Source organism: Brienomyrus brachyistius, unplaced genomic scaffold (genome assembly GCF_023856365.1).
Source record: "Brienomyrus brachyistius isolate T26 unplaced genomic scaffold, BBRACH_0.4 scaffold140, whole genome shotgun sequence".
Lineage (NCBI taxonomy): Eukaryota > Metazoa > Chordata > Actinopteri > Osteoglossiformes > Mormyridae > Brienomyrus > Brienomyrus brachyistius.
Window position 1 is genome coordinate 373,016 of NW_026042415.1, and position 14,485 is coordinate 387,500.

Below are 14,485 nucleotides of genomic sequence, written 5' to 3' on the forward strand. Positions count from 1 at the left end.
ATTTCTAATATTTGTAGTGCGTAAAATATTGGCTTTATTGTACGCTCACGGACAGAAAAGAAAGAACGGTCATGAAATACGGTGTTTCAATTAGCTACGTAGCCTGAGTCCGGATGTTTTAATAGAGGCCTTTTCTCAGTAAAAATACGTAGGCACTTGTACAGTATTAATCGAGTGGAAATGTTTTTTTTTTTTTTTTTAAATGAATTGGTAGAGCTCTTTATTGGGGAATCCTTGAAAGCAGAAAGGAGGTTTTCTTCACACAGAAGGACTGTTTAAATGAAGACCAGCCTCTCTGAAAGGGGGGGGGGAGAGAGAGAGGGTAAAAAAAAAAGCTCTCAGAACGTGCCGGTTCATGGATTATATCATAGTTGAATACAGGGTTTTGCTGAAGTACGGAAATATATCCCCCCTGAGAGTGAAACCCAGCACCGGCCCAGAAAAGCCAGCCACTATTTTAACGAGTTTCTGTGTGACAGATGACATTTAGACCGTCTGTTGGATCACATTGCTCCGAGATTATCTCTGATTTCACTCCACTAAAATTATTAATAATTAATTAATATATAGTGATGGTGCTGATACAGAATGCCATAAAAAAGTTCCTTTTTTTCCTTGGTCTTGCAGGGCGTTGCTTGCACACTGGTGAATACAATGCTACACAATCCTGATACATTTGTCAAAAAGGTTTTTTTTGCTGTGATTACTGTATCCAGACAAGCTGGCTGACAGGAACTGGTGTGTGTAGTTTTATGTGTGTGTGTGTGTGTGTGTGTGTGTGTGTGTGTGTGATTATGTTTAAATGACATTATGGGGACCAAGTGTCCCCCACAATGCGATAAAAACCTTGTATTTTAACACTGTTGGGACCATTTTCAGGTCTCCACAAAGATTTGAGAATACAAGCAAAAAACTAAGTATGCTAAAAGACTTGTATTTTGTTTGGTTGCTTATGGTTAAGTTAAGGTTGTCATGTTGAGATTAGAGTTTTCCCCATAGAAATGAATGGAGAGTCCCCACAAAGATATAATTGCAAACCTGTGTGTGTATGTGTGTGTGTGTGTGTGTGAGAGAGAGAGAGAGAGAGCTGCTTGTATGCAGGGGTGTATATCTGAGTCACCGCTCATAAACGGCGAGGAAGGGCAATGCCGACATATGAAATGCACGGGTGGTTCTGCTGTGTCTTTTAAAGCCATTATCCCCGTGTTTATTATCCTGCAAAAGTTTGCTGTAACATTTATTTTTCTATTTTAATTTATTATTCTGACTTTTTATATTTTTCGGCAGGTGACCTCGTACGTAGTATCTGTCTTTTTAAGACTTCCTCCTGGGCAGTTATTAGAAGTTGTGTGAGTACAGTGGTAGGATTAGTGGATGGTTATCAGGAGGGGGCAGGTGTGTGGGTATTGGTTGGAGGGGGGGGGGGGGTAAATAACATGTCTCACCCGTTGGGCCTGAACACCGTACAGCAGCAGAGTTAACGCCGGCTGTACCGGACCCATCTGGCTAAGGCCCAGGTGAGTGGGGAATTCTGGGTAATCGATTGGCAGCTCTTGTCCCTGATCGCATCCTTGATCACACAGTGTTTCCTCCCGGGGGCTGGGAAGTCACCAGGGTATGACGTCAACCTGTTCGCTTTTCACAGCAACTTAGTCATTTTAATATGCGGCGTGTAGTATTACAGTTATTACAGCGATATTGATCATGACGGGTATTACTTCTATTATTATTACTATTATTATTATTACCTTTGTACTTGTGCTTTTTTACTGTTATGGTAACATGAGAATCTCATTGAAATCTGCCCAAGGTTTTTTTAGAAAGTGTAAACAGACACATTTTCTGAAAATTTGGACCGGAATTTTTTTCCGGGACAGTTCAGGCAGAATCAGATTATTAAAAATAGCACAGCTCAGGTTCCCAGGAGCCGTGGCAAAAACACTGCAGGCACAGAGTACTTGGTCTGGCGCAGGAAATGCACGTAGGTGTGTGTGTGTGTGTGTGTGTGTCTGCCGGCACGCGATGAGACGAGGGCCAGGATTAGCAGGCCAAAAACTTCAGTGTTTCAGAAGAGCAATTTTGTCCTTATTAATGCCATTAGTGTAACAGTCAGGATGGATCAGATCAGAGGACGTCCAGAGCAAAAAGCACCCCCCCTCCGTCCAGGCAGGATGACGAGGGGGTGTCGCCAGAGATCGCAGTCAGTGCTTGCTGACAGCCAGTGTTTTCCCGCTCTCCGCCAGAACCCGTCAACTTCGCTACGTCTGTGCTTGTCTATGTTCAGCTCCCATGATGAACTCCAGAAAGCCGAGGGTGTCTTCCGATCTGCAGTGATATGCCCCCCCCCTCAAGGACTGATACAGCCTCCTCCCATTGCACAGAGAAAACACCTCTGGTATTACAGTCAGGAAATTCTGGTTTTGACACACCATCAGCTTTAAGTCTATCTCTCCCCAAAGTTCATTTCTTCTTCCCTTTCATTTAATGTATGTAATGGAGAGATAATTGAATTTTGTCCTCCTGTGTTTGTTGAGAGTATTTATCTCAGTAGACGGTGTGTGTGTGTGTGTGTGTGTGTGTGTGTGTGAGAGACAGCATGCAGGACGGTGTCCCCCTTCCCTCGATTCCTCCCCCCAGCCCACTATGCTGGCTGCTGTTTGAGCCGCGACCGCGTCTGACTGGGCCCCAGCACATCGGGAACGGGGGGGTGTCACATGACAGCGTTAATAATGCAGAACCGAGGGAGCCCATTAATGGGCATCGCTTTGATTAAAGCTGACAACAAGCGTCACTCGTGTGCTGCACTCACCCCCCCCACCCCAAAGGAGCGTGGACACGCTGCACCCAAATTTCTGAATTAAACATTCAGCAAACTTTGCTGTCATGACAGCCTTGATCGGACATTTTTACTTTTCCCCAAAGAAAAAAAAAATCAGTATCTTCCTTTCGCCCTCTGCAAGCCACAGTCGCCCCCCCGCTCCCCCCCCCCCGCAAGCCCACATGGCTCGTCACCCGTCTCTATCTCCCTCGCTGATGTAATTTTCTAAATATCAGGGTGTCGTTTCAGAGTCCAGTTGTTTGGTTTAACAGGTGCTACTTGTGCCCCCCCCCGCCACTGTAAACCTTTTAAAAGCAACTCAGTCACAAGCTAAATGCCTCGGATTTGGAGCAAGGGCCTCCCAAACAGTTGTCTCTTCGGGTGCAGGGGGGCATGTGTGGGGCAGCAGTTGCTCTTTGAGGTGAGAGATGTGGCAGCAGCTGCCTGGCATCACCCCCCCCCCCCAGAATCTTTTTCTTTTTTTCTATCCATTTCCAATAAAGCAGAAATGAACATTTGTGGCAACTGGAGCTGAGGGCAGCAGATTTCTGGGCTGCTCTTGGTCACACGTGACCCTGGCCAGCCCTCTGTGCTCAGCCCTCAGCTCTGCCCTCAGCCCTCGCTGGAGGGTGGGGGGGCCACATCCTGCTCGGCTGGCTCGCACACTGTTTTCTGTGATCGCTCGGAGCGCTGCGCTAACATTAGCGTCAGGCAGAGAGCCGTAACTCGTCACCGTTAAAACACAAGTAGAGTCTTCTGCTCTTCTCTCTCCCGTGTAGGCACACCTCTCCATTAGATGTGCGTTGGCTTCTTCCTCTGTCATCCTTCTCTCCCTCCCTCTCTCTCTCAATCCATCTGCATCATGTCGATCTGTCAGGCTGCCAGTGTCTGTTCCAATTAGATTCCACTTAATACACGTAACCTCGATTAACACGCAATCAAGCTCAGATAAATCACGTCCTTTGAGCCCCCCTCCCCTTCCAGCCCTCCCCCTGTCTCACCCATGTTGCTTTGCATCATCGTGCCTCCCAGTTCTCTGCACTGGATACGATCTCGTGTCACTGGTTCCGACAGAGTCTAAAAGCCCAAAGTTACGTTAGCAAGATCACTGCTCTTCTGGATCCGACTTCCTGGGCCGTGTCAGTGTCAGAGGACCATCACAGCTTTTCCTTTGTAGATACCTGAGATGGACCCTCCCCTCCATGGTCTTTAAGCACCTTTTCTTGTTCTCCATGCCCATCCTAGGCACCTACAGGGCCATTAGCTGAGGTACTAAGGGTATCTTATAATAGGGGTCGTTATTAAGCTACTGGGGCAGCTCCCCGGCTGGCCACTCCGACACACCACTAGCTGGGCCTCCACCTTTGGCTTGGGTACCCGCTAACGCAACCAGGGCTGCAGCCCTGGAGGGGGATGACGGCGACCCAGTGGAGCAGATGGGCAGACGTGTGGGGGACAGCTGGAGGGAGTTGCGAGTGACGCTGTACTGTACTCTGTTAGCACACGCCGCAATCTTTTCAGTCTCACTCATCTTTACCTCAACGTTCACGTTGAAGGTGACAACAACGGATGGTTCGAAAAGTATAAAACACTCCTCGCATGTCTTAATAATTCACAATGCGCATGCTAATTGGGTGAAGGTTGGTTCAGGAAATACGAAAAAACAACTAACAACAAACTTTTATAAAATAACCCCAGGCTGCCGAAGAGTACACACAGCATTATGCGGTTTTGGTTTATTAATCATGGAAAAGTGCTAGCAGAGCCACATTTACTGCATTAGCACTTGGATATCGGAAGGGTTAACGACCTCACATCCATGAAGATGTCCTGCTGAAAATCAATGGCCTCTGTGTTTTCAGTCCTACATTCAGGCATGTGCCTATTCTGTGGACCATTTTCGCAGTGGTAGTGCAGGTGGGGGGGGGTGTTTGTCATAAATTATTTTTTTTTATGTTATGGACGCCTTATGGCTTGCATGGACACTTTGGCGTTCTGGAATCATTTCCGTAGCTCTTCTCTGCAGTGCCCCCTTGTGCCCTGGAGGTGGAAAAGGCCTTTCTGTGAAGCAGCGTGGTGAGGGAATGGGAATTATGTTGGGAGATTAAAAAAAACAGGGGGAGATTTAAAAGCTGTTATGTAATTTCCTCTTCTTCATAGACACAAAATGTCTTGACCAGGTGCACAAAGCACTGAGAGGTGTACATGTTTCTTGTGTATTTCATCAGAATACCCTGTTCATGACTAATTAGACCCTGCCATCAATCTTTAGGAACAACATAAATATAAATAATTCAAAATCAGCTCCTCATTACTATTCATAAGTGTGCAATTATGCTGTGCACTTGGAGAGGAGACGAAGTTTGTCAGGAAGATGTACTGATTTGGTGATTGTGATGCACACCAGTGCGTACCCAGAGTCCTTTTCATGTGTCGGCCTTAATGTATTCAGGGGAGGAGTTGCCAGGGCTAGAGGCACAGTCCCGGGCACCTGCCCCCCCCCCCCCCCCCCCAACCAGGAGGCTTAGACCGTGCACTGCTGGATTTTGCAAAGTGCAGAGCCTGGGGTGCACACTGAACCCAGACTTCCTATTAGCCCTGGGCTGTGGAGGCAGCCCCAAGTGTTCATGCGCCTCGGCGTAACCGGCCCGAGGAGGTGGCTCCGAGCGTCCCATGGACCTCGGCGTAGCCGGGCCCGAGGAGGTGGCTCCGAGCGTCCCATGGACCTCGGCGTAGCCGGGCCCGAGGAGGTGGCTCCGAGCGTCCCATGGACCTCGGCGTAGCCGGGCCCGAGGAGGTGGCTCCCAGCGTCCCATGGACCTCGGCGTAACCGGGCCGAGGAGGTGGCTCCGAGCGTCCCATGGACCTCGGCGTAGCCGGGCCCGAGGAGGTGGCTCCCAGCGTCCCATGGACCTCGGCGTAGCCGGGCCCGAGGAGGTGGCTTCGAGCATCCCATGGACCTCGGCGTAGCCGGGCCCGAGGAGGTGGCTCCCAGCGTCCCATGGACCTCGGCGTAGCCGGGCCCGAGGAGGTGGCTTCGAGCGTCCCATGGACCTCGGCGTAGCCGGGCCCGAGGAGGTGGCTCCCAGCATCCCATGGACCTCGGCGTAGCCGGGCCCGAGGAGGTGGCTCCGAGCGTCCCATGGAACCTCGGCGTAGCCGGGCCCGAGGAGGTGGCTCCGAGCGTCCCATGGACCTCGGCGTAGCCGGGCCCGAGGAGGTGGCTCCCAGCGTCCCATGGACCTCGGCGTAGCCGGGCCCGAGGAGGTGGCTCCGAGCGTTTAATTGAATTTAGTATTATACATGATTATTATTCCTATTTTCCGATTATTCCTTTTGAATTCTGCACCCCACATGTCATAATTACGCTGTATAATTTACAGATTTGACAGAAACTGTTACTGCTGTCTGGTGGTTTTTATACAGAGGCACTGTGGGCTCAGAGTCCCTTGCAAGGCAGAGCCACGCCGGGAATAAGGCAGCACTATCTCTTTAAAGGAAAGACAATTTTCACTAAAAGTCCACTTTATTATCCTTTTCCCAGGCCAAAAAGAGGGACTAACACTGATGAGTTTGAGCAGCTTCATCCAGGCGATGGGCGAGTATAATAAGTGTTTTCTCAGACGTCACGCGTGATTATCTCATCTGCGCGTTTTGGGCAAATGCTCCGGATTTGGAGTCCAGTCCTCCATTGTGCCGGCCACCGTTTAACGAGCAGAATTAAATCGCGGCTAAAATGGTCTCAAGCTCTGCCCCCAAAGAGCCGAATGGTGGGATGTCTGGGAAAGTTAAAGGGGAACACAAGCTTTAGTGTTCCCTAGTCCGGGAGGCCTCACATTTCCCCTGTGCCCCGCCTTCCTGTAATAAAGTGTCCTGTTTACACTTCGAGGGGCAGGAGAATCTGCTGACATTTCGGTCATATTCTCCTGCCTTTGGTTTATGCTTTTGCAAGTTTTGTAGGTGGGAGGAGTTTGTTTCTCTGTTTAAAATCTCACCTTAAAAGATGACGATCGGTCATTTCTTGTCACTTTTCTTCAATTTAGAGCTTTATCCTGGTGTGTTTTTAGGCCAGGCCAATCAACAAAGTGCAAGGGGGGGCAAAACTGGAAAGGGTGCTACTGACCAAGCTGGGGGGCTCATAGAGCATGCCCCCCCCTTGCTTTAAAGGAGTGGGAAGATAGAGAGTGAGATGGAGGATCTGCAGCTGGGGGTGGGGGGGGTGGTGGGTTTGGGCACGACCTGCCGAGGCGGGTTGTGACAGGATTATCCAAGCCCAGCTGAGCAGGGCTGGTAGAGAGTGGGAGGGGGCTGCGAGATGGGAGAGATGGGGGGGGGTATTGCTGAGCTCCACCCAGCACCACTAACCTGACAGCGGGTGATGGCAGAGATGGTGTGGGGGGGTGGGGGGTGGTAATAGACAATGTGAGTTGGAAATTATCCTATTAAATTGAATTAAAGAGGCAGTCTTAATTTACCCCAAGAATGATGGATTTGGATAATTAACAGTCTTAATGGGGAATGGTTAGAAAGGGCAGGCCGTTGGGGGGGCAGACATGGGGAGCGAGGACGGGTCAGCCCCAAGAAGGTCCCCGACGCCCCCAGTCCGCGACGCCAGGCCCGGGCAGGATGGGGCTACTCGCTCACGTGGGCTGCTTTACAGCTTGTGGCAATTAGTGGGAAATAGCGGCGGCCTGGTGGTGGGGCGGGGCGGGAAAGATCCATCTTTTATATGTATGTATTTTACCTCCCATGTGGGGGGGGCATTGAGAAGAGAGTAAGAGAGCTGTAAAGTAATATGTTGGGGAGTCGGCTGCAGGCAGCAGGCCAAACTTCATTAGGGCAAAGCGGCTTCCACGGCTGATCCAGCCTCTTCGTGTCTGCGCTTTGATCCGCTCGGCGCAGGCGCAGGCCCCGGGTTCGAGGGCAGCCGGAAAGGAGCTGCAGGACTCGGAGCGGTGCACCAATGAGTCCGCTTCGCCTCGTCTTAAACAGCCCATGTAATGGCGCCTCTGCCCACCTTCAGCCGGTCCGCTGAGTCCCGGCGTCTCCGGGGCCAGACGTCTGCCTCAACGACCCGTTAAAAACGCTCACAGGCGCACGGACGATCGCCGCCCAAAACGCCCAGATGCTGAGGAGGTGGGCTTCATCTCCTGAGGTGCTTTATGCCCCTTTTCTCCTTTAAAAAAAAATTAACAGTGTTGTAAGAAGAGAGGGAAAAAAAAGCCCATCAAGAGACAGGCCGTTTGCTTAGCAAGAGCTGACAGTCTTTGTGTATGTAAATGAAGAATTTAGACTAATGGAGTTGAACCATTTCTAATTTTGTGATGGCAAGAGGATTTTGATTGAAAGTAATTAAGCAAGCTAGCTGTAAAATTAATTAAAGCAAAAGGAGCGGAGTTGGGGGGGGGATTTTTATTGGATTGGATAGCGATATAGCTGCTGTCAGACTGAGGGACGAATGGGGGTGACCTGGATTCTTCGCCCCCCCCACTCGGGACTTTTATGTCACTTTAATCTCCTTAGAGCGGCTGGTGTGCATTTGTTCGAAATAATCAAGGAAATATGGTCAGAAATTGTCAGCTTTCAGATCTAATTTACCTGACAGCCCGGTGCACGCTTGTGCGTGCGTGTGTGTGTGTGTGTGCGTGCGTGTGTGTGTGTGTGTGTGTGTGCGTGTGTGTGTGTGTGTGTGCGCGTGCACGGGTGTGTGTCCGTGTGGACATGGCCGGTGTGTTTTTTTCCTCCTTCCCTTTACCGAACCTGCTCTGCAAAATGCTTCTGACAGTCTTGAGACGTCTTGACTCCTCACAGGAAACAAGAAAAGGAGAGGAAGGAGAAAAATTGGTGGGGATCAAGGGAGAGGAACAGGAGCACCAGCACACACACACACACACACACACACACTCACCATGAGCAGCATGTAACAGCTGTCCATCGCAGAACTGAGGCTCTTTTTTCTCAGAGGAGACCCAACTCGTCCCTGAGTCCCGGCCGAGCCTGAGGGCATCGCCCCATCTTCTTTCTGCGTGCCTCAGTACCTGCCGCATGCAGCGGAGGACGACAGCCTCGTTAAACAGGATCAGCGGGGTGGTCGCTGGTTAACCTGCAGCGGCGAGGACCCATGGGAGGCAGGGGGGGGGGGGGTTCTGAGATGCTCACCTGTGAATGCGAGCGTGAGGACAGTACAGCATGTATCCTTCCTGAATCTGCAGCACGTCATCCTAACAGGACCCAGAGCCATCTGCTAGATCCCCACCCATCAGCGATTCCCCCCTGCTGAGCCCCCCCCCCGTAGGTCGTCACAGGCTCAAGCCACAGCCTTTAAGGTGCCGCTGCCGGCATCACAGGAGACGATGGCCCAAAACCCGCTGTGGGGGGTGGGGCGCCGGCGCTAGCAAAACGGACAGGCGGGTGAGGCTAGGGCAAGGGGACCATTTTTGTGTGTTCCTGCCAGGTGCTGACAATAGCTGAGTGAAGGGCTGAAATAAAACGTATGTTTAAATATGAGCCTTAGAGATAAAAACAGAGCTTCAGAAGCATGTGATACGCCTTCATGCGGCACGCCCCAAAGGTGTCTGCCTGTCAGGTGCAGTGCCCTCCTACCTCTCTCTCTCTCGCTCTCTCTCTCTCTCTCTGGGGTCCTGGAAGCTGACCTGTTGTGATGACACCGTCCAGCCCAGATCCTCGGGCCCCCTGACAAGGTGCTTAATTAACGCAGGTCCCAGCCGGTCCTGTGGTGACTCCAGCCCACCGCGGTGGGATCGGGGCTGGGGGGACGGGGGGGGCACAGGGGGCTGTGAACGGGCTTGAGCCCTGATGGGATTAGAGCTCTCCCGGCATGGTGCTGGGGGGTGTGCAGAGACTCACAGTGGAACATCTGCCCACCCCATCCCAGTCCACCCCACCCTTTTATCAATTAATGCAATAAAAGGTGGAACAAAGACCCCCGCCCCCCCCCCCCAAGTGTAATTAAATTGGGCAGTCTCAGGAGGCCGGTCCTGTCCCGCACGCCGGGGGGAGCACATGGCCTCTGTCTACTGGCTCACCCCGTTTCCTGCGGGGGGGCTACCCGCCCACATCCATCCCAAACCCGAGCAGCTCTGCTATGGCGTGCTCCTGTGTCATCAGCCCCCCCAGCTGTGCCAAAAGCTGAAGTGAGTGAAAGGGGGGGGGGGGCACCTTTAACAGGCAGCCATGCTTTTTGAACTGAAATTAGTTCCCCACAATATGTAAATTCCTGCGTCTGGAAAAAAGGGCCTCTTTAAGTGACAGGTTGATATGTGATTAAACGACAATTAGAGTGCTGGAAATAAGCGAGAGTGGCGGGTCAAGTGCTCTGCGCCACACCGGCAGGTAGCCGCCAATGAGGTGGCCCGGGGGGGCAGGGCTGCGCATGAGACCAGATCCCAAAACAAATTAGCGGCTAACGCTGGCAGGAACTGTCAATACAACTGTGGCACGAGGTTGGGAGGGACCCCTTGGGCGGCCCTGGGGGTGGAGTCGACGGGGGGTTCAGTGTGCTGGGGACGCCGCACGCTGCTGAGGCGGGGGCTACAGGGCCTGTAATGCAGCCCCATCAAGCTGCACTCTAACCAGCCAGCTGCATAGTCAACAAACGTGACCTTTGACCCCCCCCGCAGACACACACAGAACCTTACAAATGGGTTTCAAACAGCCGGACTAGTACCCATCACTCCCCAGGAGGTCAGGTGGCACAGCCACTGCTACAGAGCTGGACGGCCTCCAACCCTAAGCAGGAGATGGCGTTGCTGAGGGTAAGCAAGGCAGACCGACTTCAGGGATCCAAAAAACCCACATGAAAGCTGCAGAATTTAGATGTGAGTCGGGCCTGGAAGTCATCCTCGGGAGTGCGGGATTAGCCCAGTGAGTAGGAGAAGACGAGACCGTCCTTCAGAGCGTAAGGAAGAGGGTGGCAGATGGCCCTGGCCAATAATCCCCTTTTGTGCTGCGGTGGGCGGTCTCTCCTTAGTGAGCTCCTTTTCCTCCAGCTGACCTCGGGGTCCGGTGGCCCAGAAGTTGTCGGCTTGGGTTAGCGGCTCCGGGCCATTTTTCATCCCTCAGGAATCCCCTGTGCATCTCTGTGGGCGCAGCTTGGACCACCAGGGCCTTCGAGACGTCCACTCGACCATCTTTCGCAATGCTGATCAGGTCAAGGCTCTGCGCGGTGCTAGGGAGACACCAGGTGTGCCGCACGTCGCTAAGAAGCTTACCTTTCACCACGGCTCACCTTCATTATCGCCAGTTATGATTAATACGCTGGGTTTAGTTTGCTGTTCTTTTTCCATTCTCATTTCCCAACCGGCCGTAATTGGGATGTCATAGGTTCCATTTCAAAACTAGAGTCATTTCAAAAGGCAGCGCCGAGCGAAGGAGGGATTTTCCAACTGCAATCGGGGGGGGAAATAGACACAGGAAGAAAAAAAAGGAGGAGGATTTGCAAAAATAACTCGGCGAGAATTGGAAATTACCTCAGTCTGCAAGTGCAGACATGCTTTTTTTGATCTGCGGAGCTACGGAGACGAGGGAACGGAGTACAGTCATTTTGAGCTGTGCTGAAATATTCTAGAAGGTATTTCCTTCCTGCTTGAGCAAGAGATTGATGCCCAAACACAAACAAAAATAGAGGCGGGACTAATTGTGTTTTCCCACCCCCCTCCGGCAGGCCCATCGCCTTAAGGTGAATTCACACGGCATCTGAGGGGGGCGCTGTTGCTTGTCCACTCGGAGTGCAGGCTAATGAAGCGTTAATAACACCCCACCAATGCTGCTGTTCTCAGAAGATAAAGCCTCAGGAGCGCAGGCAGCCCTCCTAATGGACTTCTGAGGGATGTAAAGCGGGGCCCTTCTCCGCGTACCCCGCAAGGAGCGCAGCCGCCCGCAGGCCATCCCAGGCTCCTGTGTTCTTTTTCTCAGGGAAAACAAGAACACTGCTTATAGTCAGCTCCCTTTTTGATGCCAGTTTTTTGTTTCCTTTTTGAATTTCCCTCCACAAAACACACTAGAAAAAAAATTCTGAAGGAAGTTCCGACGGGTGCTGTTCAGTTTGAGGCCACTCGAAGTTGGCGGGGGAGGAGCTCGCCGGTAATTGCTCGTCAATTAGATGAAAAGGTGCTCGCCCGCACATTTCGCTGTACTCTCGCTGGCGCCACCTTTAGGTGTTATGAACTTTCGGCGGTGAGCAGAGCCCGGTCCGCAGTGTACGTAACGCACGTCTCCCCCTCAGACGTCCCTAATTAGCAGAGAGCTGCTTAAAAGTCGCTTGCTTGTAGCGATTGATTACATTATTGTGTTTTTTTGGTATCTCTCTGTCGTTCAGAGGCTGTTACATCGCAGAAAGATCTGTGACCAGATTTGCCACAGCATGAGGTGAATTATGTGCCAGTTTGCTTTCCACTGCGATGGCCCACATTATCCCGTTATCCATTAGATTCATTATCTGGCCATTGTTTGGCATCTAGTTTGGGGAAGGAAACATTTTGGTAACAGCCCTGCCCCCCCCCACCCTCACCCTGGCCTTTGTCTGCCTTTGGCTGATCTTGAACAGACTATTTCAAGATCGAAATGCGATTGTTTTAATACTTTAATCCACCTGCCCTTGGTGTCCAGCGTGTGGAAGAAGCACCCTAATAATTCCACCGTCGTGTTGCTGACTTGGCTGTCAAAGTCATTGCTGCCCCTGTCCCAACCCCTGCTGCTTTGTCAGGGTCAAAGCTGCCCCCCCCCCCATCAAAAACCGGAAACGGAACCAGTACAGGCAGCTGTCGGAGGCTTTTGAAGAAAGAGGATCTATGCAGAGCAGCCAGGGCCGCCCTCTGCTTCAAAAGCGGCAGGTCTGCTAGTTTTCCTTGCACTCAGTTCACAATCAAACACATACACAATATATTTTCTTTTATTAATTAGCCTCTAAATGAACAACAAAAGAGAAACACTTCTGCAACTTAGTCGCCACAACCAAAAAAAACTAACATGACAGTGAGTGTTTAATTGCTGTCCCCGAGTACACCCTTACTCGGGCCTAGCTGCCAGACCAGAGCCTGAAGCCCCGGTGAAGATGTTCCCCCAGCACCGTGATAGCCCCCTGTGGGACTGTTAACCTCCAGAGCTTCCCTGCCTGACCTGTGCAGTGGAAGCCGGAGCGAAGGTGGTTAGAGTCCGGCAGGGGGGCCTGATATTAATGTTTGTTGATGGCTTCAGCAATACTTCATTTTGAATGGAAAAAAAAGGAAAAAGGCTCGTTAAGTGGTGGTGTCTTCATCAGTAAGAGGGCACTTTAGCCAGGAGGATGCTGGTGCATGGAGAAGCGCATTAGCCGGCCTGGAGAGACGCGCTTCTCACTCCATCCTGCCCCGTTTATATATCTAATGTACTTCCAGGGGAATAGAAAATAGGGGTCAATAATTATACATTTTAATAATTAACTCCAGCTTAATCGTGCTTTTTAAGGCCCCTGACAGCGATACGCTGGTTTACTGCTCCGTCGGCCTGGGGTGCATGACGCAGATAGCCTTTTTTAAGTCACGTTTTCAAGTCAGCCAGATTGTTGACCCCGGCATGTCTTATTTTTTTAATTAATCACATTAAATTTCGATTTCATTCAGGCCCCTGACCGGTGTGTGCTCTCAGTGAGACAGGTGACTGACAGACAGACAGACAGACAGACAGAGAGTTGGTCCTAACCAGGGTTTTACGGTGGTCTGAGAATTCTGTGAGAAATCCACCTGCACTGCACCTTAAAATCTGAAAGTGGAGGTTCACAGCCTTCCTGTCATCGCTTTGTGTGAAATTGAACTCCCCTTTGAGTACCAAGTATGCTGCACAGGGTACAGCATGGATGTGGTGTAAACATCTCTCGCGGACCACAGGGCCCAGGACGTTGGGGTGCATTAATTCGGCACCGCACAGATGGCCCAGGCTTGGCCCGTTTGGCCCCTGTAATTATGGCTTAAACTCTAATAGTATACCTTTAGCACAGGAAAGCCCGGTGTACTGACGTTACAGTGTAAACAGTTTGGTGTGGTGGGGGGGGGATCGGGGGTGGGGGGGGTGGCGGGGCTGTCTAGAGGGGGCTAGTGAAATAGGGCCTGTTATTCACGGTGGGAATGTTTAGTTTGGGACACAGGCGTGTTATTGTTGTCACAGCGATAAAAGTAAAGGACAACTTGATGGGAAGACAAAAAAAAGGAAATTGTCTCTAAAAGCTTCCAAACGGTGGTTTACACCCCAGGGTGGCCTATAAGGGCAGCATCCCTTCATACTGCTATACGCTTCTGCATTTGTACATGTTATTTTATGCCAGCTTAGCTTATGGGATGTCAGTGAATCCCTAATATTCCTTTTTTTTTTGTTGTTTAACTTCATTTCCTTTCAGTTTTCGAACAAACACTGTCAAGTACTTTGTACACCCACAGTTTTACATGACGGCAGTGCGAGCTGCCAGGTCTGCTCAGTGTGGGAGCCTGGCGTGAGCACTGTAATTACTGTCGCGGAATTCATACAGTGATACATAAAATAGTATTTATCCAGTCTCCTGCTCCTCTGTCTCGCATTGTGTTGGAGGGCCGCAGGGTGGGGGTGGGTTGGGGGGGGTAGAGGGGGACAGAAAACATGTTTTGAACAATGTAGCGACGGAGCCGTGAGGGCAGACGC